Source organism: Phaseolus vulgaris, chromosome 3, assembly GCF_000499845.2.
Source record: "Phaseolus vulgaris cultivar G19833 chromosome 3, P. vulgaris v2.0, whole genome shotgun sequence".
Taxonomy (NCBI): Eukaryota; Viridiplantae; Streptophyta; class Magnoliopsida; order Fabales; family Fabaceae; genus Phaseolus; species Phaseolus vulgaris.
The window spans coordinates 33,454,175-33,463,679 of record NC_023757.2 but is presented as its reverse complement, the minus strand read 5'-3'; positions in this window follow the sequence as shown (position 1 = coordinate 33,463,679).

The following is a 9,505-nucleotide window of genomic DNA, read 5'->3' as shown; positions in this document are numbered from 1 at the left end:
ACTGACTCTATTGGAAGACACATAAAATGACTATATTGGAAGACACATAAAATATACAAAGATTTCTCATATTGACATTCTTTTACAACACATTTTATTACTTTTATACTCTAATTAAATTAAATAAATTAAAATTAAATATATTTTTTGTTTTTATATTATAATGTAATTTTTTTTAATTTAAACTTTATATATTTTTGGTAGTTGTATTAAAAAAATTATTAAAATAATCCTTATTAATTATTCCTTTTACGTAATAAACGAGTATGAATTATATTATAATATCTATATCTACAATAGTTTATATTTTATTGGAAATCTGTTTGTAATGTAATAAAAAAAACTAATAATAATCAGTTTCAACAACATTTTTATTACAACATATAAAATTTGAACTAAAAAATTAATTTCGTGTTATAGAAGAAAACATTTAATCCAATATATTTATTATTGTAACGGCGCTTTTTTTAGAAAAAGCTATAGACCCCCTCCCCATGCCATTTTCTCTTTTCTCTCTCTTAATTTCTCTCCCAATCTTCATTTATTTTAGAATCTGATCATACCACGCTGTAGCAGAGGAGTTAAGGAACATTTCTACCCGATCAAATTTTCAAACAGAGTAAGTTCATTTTTACTCTAAATATCTTTTGTTCTCTGTTTTTCCTTAGGATTTAGTCATCAATCTTGGTGGGGTCAGTTGAGAAGTTTAATCCTCTCAACTTATTATATTATATACTGAAATTTTGTTCTGTTTGGATAATTTGCATTAGGCCCGTAAATCTTGAAGCTTATCCAAACGGCGGGGAATAAAATTCTAAAAGTTGCTTGGAAAGCAAGCAATTGAGGTAAGGGAAGCTAAATTTAATTTTTTATAGCACCCTAGGATAGAAGATCTGAATGCGGAAGGGACGTGGTCCCAATATTCAATTTTTCTTGCAGGGATGTTGTGTGTTATATATATTTGGTTGTTTGTTTATATATTATTTAAATTTGTAAAAATATTATATTTTAATGGTTTAATATTTAAGTGTTGTTTTTTTTTTATTTTAATTACGTTTTTGAATGTTGTGGATCATGTTTGGAATGATATTGTATGACGGGATGGTATGGAATTGAATTCATGCATTTGGGATAATGTACGGACTGATGTTTGCTGTGTATTAAGTATTGATGCCTATGTGGTAACAGAGATCTCCGAGCTTCACTGATGATCTAAGTCACATAGACTAAGATATCAGGTGGTGAGAAGCTGATGGGGGAGTTCATGCACACCGTGACATATGAGATGCACGGCTTGGGTTGTATTGAACTTACCCTGATCCTTTCTGTTGGATTCGCTGGTAATCTTTGGATCAGGTGTTAGTCTCTGGTAGGACTTACTTAATACGGGTCTTCCGGAAGACGTTGTTTGTTGAATATTCTAGATGTGTAGATCCATGTGAGATCTATGTGATTGTTTATTGTTGAGATTTGAAGAAAGTTGAATAATTTGAGAAATTGATCATGTAATTTGGTTTTCTCTTTTGATTTAATTGTGTATATTATAAAATTCTATTTTCACTAGCTTACCCTTGCTTTTCTTGTTGTGTTTGAACTGCAATGACTGTACTATGTACACGAGCAGATGACCATACAGGTGCAGGAGAGCCTTAGAGGGTTCAGAGTCTTATTTTGAGTTGTGGATATGTAAATTGTATTTCTATAAATCCTAATCATGTATTAGGAATGTTTTTGAAAAACTCCAAATTTGTATAAAAACTGGTAGAACTTTTATTGTAATAGTTATATGTAAATTATGGGGTGTTACATTTAATGGTATCAGAGCGGTTCATCCTTAGGATAACCTGAGGGTAGTGGGTTTATTCCGTTTCTCCTGCGTGTAGATTTTTGTTTACGTCTAGCCTCAAGACTTAGTTAAAAGTTTCTAATAAGATGTTTGACAAAGTTGTTTTTCCTGAAATCTTGTTTGTGTTCGAGTCAAGTTAATTGTTATGAATAAAGATGAAAGTATTAAGAATGAAAAGAATCTTGATAGAGTGGTGAGGGTGCACACTCATTACTAGATCAAGATTATTTTCTATCTTAATTCTAAGTAGCTAGAGTACATTTTAGGGATAAGTTTTGATTGGTTTTTACTTGTTTTGTATGATTATTTCTTTGAAGTTAATTTGTCTTAAAGATGTAGTTGGAAATTTTTAGTAATTTCTAATCCAATTCTTTATGTGCTTAGAAGATGGCACGTAGACCACCTACTCCTCCTCCACCAGTAGATATGCCCAACTTAGCTCGGGCAATAGAGATGATGGCAACAACCTTGCAACAACAGAGTGCTACTATGGCACAACAGCATCAGGCCGCCCTTCATCAATTAGAAACAGCTAGACTAGCAGCAGAAGCATCTCAACTTCATCAACAACCCCATACCTTTAGTCTGGAGGATTTTTTGAGACACAATCCACCCAAATTTAATGGCAAGGTAAATCCAGATGGAGCAGACCAGTGGGTGAGAGACATAGAAAGAATCTTTGAAGCTACTCAATGCCCTGAAGAGAGAAAGTTATCTTATGCCATCTATATGCTTATTGAAGAAGCTGAGTTTTGGTGGATAGGCATGAAGCAAATGATGGAAGACAAAGGTGAAGATGCTACTTGGGAGAACTTCAAAGTAAGATTCCTAGAGGAGTATTTTCCTGATAGTGTCAGGTATGCAAAAGAAATTGAATTCATGCAGCTGGAATAAGGAAATCTTTCAGTCACTGAATATGCTACTAGGTTCAAACACCTAGCTAGATTCTACACCCAGACCATGACCGAGGCTTGGAGATGTAGAAAATTTGAGTTTGGATTGAAGCAAGAACTTAAAGAAGTGGTGATTCCTATGTCCATTAGAGATTTCCCTGCTCTAGTGGAGAAAGCAAAAGTAGTGGAGAGTTTGAAAAATAGTAGCAGACTTGCTAAGCCTCAAGTGGGAGGACCTTCTAAAAGCATGCCTAAATATGAAGATAGAAAGAAACCTTATTTCAAACCTCAATCTTATAGCAGTGGAAGACCCAGTTCACAATCAGCACCTAGTTTCAGATGTTTTAGATGCGGTGGGCCACATGTTGTTAGATTTTGCCCTCATCCAGTGTCAAATGTGACATGTGATAGATGTCACAGGTATGGTCATGCAACAAAAGACTGTCGTGTCCAATTGGGAGCTCCAAATTCTGGCGGAGTGCAGCAAGTACGACAAAATAGTAATCAAAAACCCAAAGCTGCTGGCAGAGTTTTTGCTATTAGTGGAGCTGAAGCTTCACAGTCTGATAGCCTTGTTAGAGGTATTTGTTCTATCCTTGGAACACAATTATCTGTATTCTTTGATTCTGGGGAAACCCATTCTTTTATATCTTTTGATTGTGCTAAGAAACTTAAGTTGCCAGTCCGAGAATTAGAATTTGAGTTGGTGGTATCTACACCAACAGAAGGTATTATAGTAACTTCTTCCATGTGTGCTGAGTGTCCAGTAATTATAGATGGGCAGAGATACAAGATCAACATGATTTGTATACCTCTAAAAGATTTGGAGGTTATATTGGGAATGGATTGGTTGTCTGCTAATCATATCCTTATAGATTGTGGTCGGAAGAAGTTAATTTTCCCTAAATTAGAAGGAATGCAGGTTATCTCAGCTCATCAGTTTGAGAGAGAGATACAAGAAGGTGCAGAATGTTTTATGCTTTTGGCTTGTTCTATAGTTACTGATAAAGTACAAAAAGATATGTTTGTAGTTCATGAGTTTATGGATGTATTTCCTGATGAGATTCCTGGACTTCCACCTAAAAGAGAGATAGAGTTTGCAATAGACTTGATTCCCGGAGCAGGCCCCGTGTCAATTTCTCCATATCGAATGGCACCAGCGGAGTTAGGTGAATTGAAGAAACAACTAGAAGACTTATTGGAGAAGCAATTCATTCGACCTAGTATTTCTCCATGGGGAGCTCCAGTGCTATTAGTGAAGAAGAAAGATGGTCCGTCACGTCTATGCATAGATTACAGACAATTAAACAAGTTAACAATAAAGAATAAATATCCTCTTCCTATAATTGATGACTTGATGGATCAGTTGCATGGGGCAGTTGTCTTTTCTCAGATAGATTTGCGCTCAGGTTATCACCAAATTTCAGTGAAAGCGGAAGATGTTCAGAAGACTGCTTTTAGATCAAGGTATGGTCACTATGAATTTCTGGTTATGCCATTTGGGGTGACTAATGCTCCCGCTATTTTCATGGATTATATGAATCGGATATTCAAACCTTTTCTTGATAAGTTTGTGGTAGTGTTCATAGATGATATCTTGATCTATTCTCGTACAAGGGAAGAACATGCAGAACATCTTAGAATCGTCCTGGACATTTTGAGAGAAAAACAGTTATATGCTAAACTTTCAAAATGTGACTTCTGGATGTCAGAAATACAATTTTTAGGACATGTCATCTCTGCACAGGGAATATCAGTAGATCCTTCTAAAGTGGAGGTTGTACTTCAGTGGGAACGTCCTAAAACAGTTACAGAAATTAGAAGCTTTGTCGGGTTAGCAGGATATTACAGGAGATTTATAGAAGGCTTTTCTAAAATAATGGCTCCTTTGACCCAATTGACTAGAAAGGATCATCCTTTTGCATGGACTGAACAATGTGAGAAAAGCTTTGAAGAGTTGAAAAGAAGGTTGACTAATGCTCCTTTATTGACAATCCCTGATACCAATCAGTCTTTTGAAGTTTTCTGTGATGCTTCCTATCAGGGATTGGGTTGTGTTTTGATGCAGAATAAGAAAGTTGTTGCCTACGCTTCTCGTCAGTTAAAGGTGCATGAAAGAAATTATCCAACTCATGATCTAGAATTGGCAACAGTTGTCTTTGCTTTAAAAATATGGAGACATTTTCTTTACGGAGTTAGTTTTAATGTGTTCAGTGATCATAAAAGCTTGAAGTATTTGTTTGATCAGAAGGAGTTAAATATGAGGCAGAGGAGATGGATTGAATTTTTAAAAGACTATGATTTCTAGCTAATATATCATCCTGGGAAAGCAAATGTTGTTGCAGATGCGTTGAGTCGTAAAAAGATACAAATGTCGTCGCTTATGATTAGAGAGCTAGCATTGATTGAAGATTTCAGAAGTATGAATTTGGAGGTTTCCATGTCTTCAAATTGCATTAGTTGTAATACACTTGTTATAACTAATGAATTTCTGGAGAAGGTGAAGGAGAAGCAGTTGGAAGATTCAAAATTGAAGAACTTCATGGGCTTACTAAATACTGACAAAGCTAAAGACTTCTCTTTAGGAGTGGATGGTATTTTGAGATTCAAAAATAGAATATGTATACCAGAAGATAATGAACTAAAGCAAACAATATTATCTGAAGGTCATAAAAGCAAACTCAGTTTACATCCAGGAATGACCAAGATGTATCAAGATCTCAAGAAGTCTTATTGGTGGCATGGCATGAAGAATGATGTAGCTAAGTTTGTAGCTGCTTGCCTGACTTGTCAGAAATCAAAGATTGAACATCAACGGCCTGGAGACATGTTAACTCAGTTAGACATTCCAGTGTGGAAGTGGGACAGTATCTCAATGGATTTTGTTACCCACTTACCACGTACTTTGCGGAAGCATGACTCTGTTTGGGTCATAGTGGACAGGCTAACAAAGACGGCACACTTCCTACCTATAGACTTGAGAATCTCTATGCGGAAGTTGGCCCAGATTTACCTAGATGAAATAGTCAGATTGCATGGTGTACCCTCCAACATAGTTTCAGATAGAGATCCCAGATTCACCTCTAGATTCTGGCAAACACTTCAAGAAGCTTTGGGGACTAAACTCAGACTTAGTTCAGCGTATCATCCTCAAACTGATGGACAATCAGAGAGAACTATCCAGTCCTTAGAGGATTTGCTTAGGACTTGTGTGTTAGATCATTTGGGCAGTTGGGATGAAATTCTACCTTTGGTAGAGTTCACTTACAATAACAGTTACCAAGCTAGCATAGGAATGGCTCCTTTCGAGGCATTATATGGAAGAAAGTGCAGGACACCTCTGTGTTGGTTTCAGGATGGTGAAAGTGTGTTAATTGGACCAGAATTAATACAACAAACCAATGAGAAAATCAAAATGATTCAGGAAAGATTGAAAACATCTCTCAGCAGGCAAAAATCTTATGCAGATCAAAGAAGAAGACCTTTAGAATTCTCTGCGGGTGAACATGTCTTTTTAAGAGTTACACCATTCACTGGTGTAGGAAGAGCACTAAAATCTAAGAAATTGACTCCTAAGTTCATAGGACCTTATCAAATTCTCAGGAGAATAGGCCCTGTGGCTTATGAAATTGCTTTGCCTCCTTCTTTAGCTAACATTCACAATATTTTCCATGTATCCCAGCTAAGAAAGTATGTACCTGATCCTAGCCACATTCTAGAGTCTGATTCCATCCAGGTCAAAGAAAATTTGTCGTTTGAAGTGAAGCCAATCAGAATTTTAGATTCACAAGTGAAACAACTTCGTGGAAGGAGTATTCCCATGGTGAAAGTATTGTGGGATCTCACCTCTGGAGATTCCACTTGGGAAATTGAAGAAGTGATACGAGCATCATACCCTAATCTCTTTCTTGGTAAGTTCATTTTCGAGGACGAAAATTTTTGTAGTTGGAGATAATGTAACGGCGCTTTTTTTAGAAAAAGCTACAGACCCCCTCCCCCCATGCCATTTTCTCTTTTCTCTCTCTCTCCAATTCTCTTCTCTCTCTCTCTCTCTCTCTTAATTTCTCTCCCAATCTTCATCTATTTTAGAATCTGACCATACCACGCTGTAGCAGAGGAGTTAAGGAACATTTCTACCCGATCAGATTTTCAAACAGAGTAAGTTCATTTTTACTCTAAATATCTTTTGTTCTCTGTTTTTCCTTAGGATTTAGTCATCAATCTTGGTGGGGTCAGTTGAGAAGTTTAATCCTCTCAACTTATTATATTATATACTGAAATTTTGTTCTGTTTGGATAATTTGCATTAGGCCCGTAAATCTTGAAGCTTATCCAAACGGCGGGGAATAAAATTCTAAAAGTTGCTTGGAAAGCAAGCAATTGAGGTAAGGGAAGCTAAATTTAATTTTTTATAGCACCCTAGGATAGAAGATCTGAATGCGGAAGGGACGTGGTCCCAATATTCAATTTTTCTTGCAGGGATGTTGTGTGTTATATATATTGGGTTGTTTGTTTATATATTATTTAAATTTGTAAAAATATTATATTTTAATGGTTTAATATTTAAGTGTTGTTTTTTATATTTTAATTACGTTTTTGAATGTTGTGGATCGTGTTTGGAATGATATTGTATGACGGGATGGTATGGAATTGAATTCATGCATTTGGGATAATGTACGGACTGATGTTTGCTGTGTATTAAGTATTGATGCCTATGTGGTAACAGAGATCTCCGAGCTTCACTGATGATCTAAGTCACATAGACTAAGATATCAGGTGGTGAGAAGCTGATGGGGGAGTTCATGCACACCGTGACATATGAGATGCACGGCTTGAGTTGTATTGAACTTACCCTGATCCTTTCTGTTGGATTCGCTGGTAATCTTTGGATCAGGTGTTAGTCTCTGGTAGGACTTACTTAATACGGGTCTTCCGGAAGACGTTGTTTGTTGAATATTCTATGTGTAGATCCATGTGAGATCTATGTGATTTTTATTGTTGAGATTTGAAGAAAGTTGAATAATTTGAGAAATTGATCATGTAATTTGGTTTTCTCTTTTGATTTAATTGTGTATATTATAAAATTCTATTTTCACTAGCTTACCCTTGCTTTTCTTGTTGTGTTTGAACTGCAATGACTGTACTATGTACACGAGCAGATGACCATACAGGTGCAGGAGAGCCTTAGAGGGTTCAGAGTCTTATTTTGAGTTGTGGATATGTAAATTGTATTTCTATAAATCCTAATCATGTATTAGGAATGTTTTTGAAAAACTTCAAATTTTTATAAAAACTGGTAGAACTTTTATTGTAATAGTTATATGTAAATAATGGGGTATTACAATTATTATTATTAATGTTTGTGATAAGAATGTAAGCAGTGGTGTGAAAACATCTTTGTCATTATATTGAAGATGTCATTTGAATAGCTGTTGGAACTAAAACGGGGATAAAAGTGTGTTTCCTCTTTTCCTCACCTATCTGTCGGCAGGCCCACAACTTTTTCTAAATTTTCTGACCCTTATCAAATGATTTGGTTGGTAAAAAAAACATAAGTACATGGAAAAAGTAAAATAAAGTTATTTAAATAAAATAAAAAGTGAAAAATAAAGGAGTAAAAAATTAAATTTAAATAAAATAAATGAATAATTTTTTTTGAATTTAAATAAAATAAATAGATTAAATATAATTTTACGTTAGGAGAAAATTTGTAGATAGGTTTATTTACCATCATTCTTTTGTGGCCTATTCAAAGTTGAATTTGCTGTACATGGCTCCACATGTTTTTTCTTATGTCCTTTCCTTTCAATTAATTTCCTCTTATTTCTTACTTTTCTTTCTCTTTATATGTTTTTAAGGATATTAAATACCAAACAAGGTGAGAGGAAATGTCATAATAGTTTATTTAATGGTCAATATATCTAAGAGTTTATCATAAATATAAGAAAGTTGCTTAAATAAAAAATATAAAAACCTTAGGTTAAATATGTCTTATTAATAATTGATTTTTTTAAATCACTAAATCTTGTTTTTTCTCTTGAAGACTATATCTCATAATATAAGTGGTTGAAATCGTTTAATAAAGAAAAACAACAACTAATTTTCGAGCACATATTAAGTACATGAAAAAAAAAAATTTAGTAAAAATAAACAACAAAGACAAGTGTTGTGAGAAATTTTATATATACTTATTTTTGAAATGATTATAATATTTATATATTTTTAATAAATAAACACATTGTTTTAAAGATGCTCATAAAGTCTTTTCCGTAATTTAGAATAAAAAAATATTTATAATACCATACTCAAACAATTTAGTAAAAACATTTTTATAATTGCAACCAAATATTAACTTTAAACCATTTTATAAAAATCACTTATAAATAAATTATTTTGTTTGAAAGTGCTTTTTTTTAATTAGATGTCACTTGACATATGTAATGAATGAGAAAAGCACAAGTATGGTAGAAGATACTAATTAAAAATATAAAAATATTTTTTAATTCATATTTCACTCAACAACTCAATAAATATTAATATTTTAATTATTTATAGAAATTTATATTTTTTATAAATTTTACTTATATTTTTATTAAAAAAATTAATTTTTTTATTATAAATATTAATATTTTATTATGGACGTAAGATAAATAAGTTTTAAAATATCATAATTATTCAGAATATGCACTCAGTCATCTGTTAACTCTTTTTGCTCAGTTCACACCCCACCACTGCACACTGCACATGAAAGTCTTGGATTTATTGTT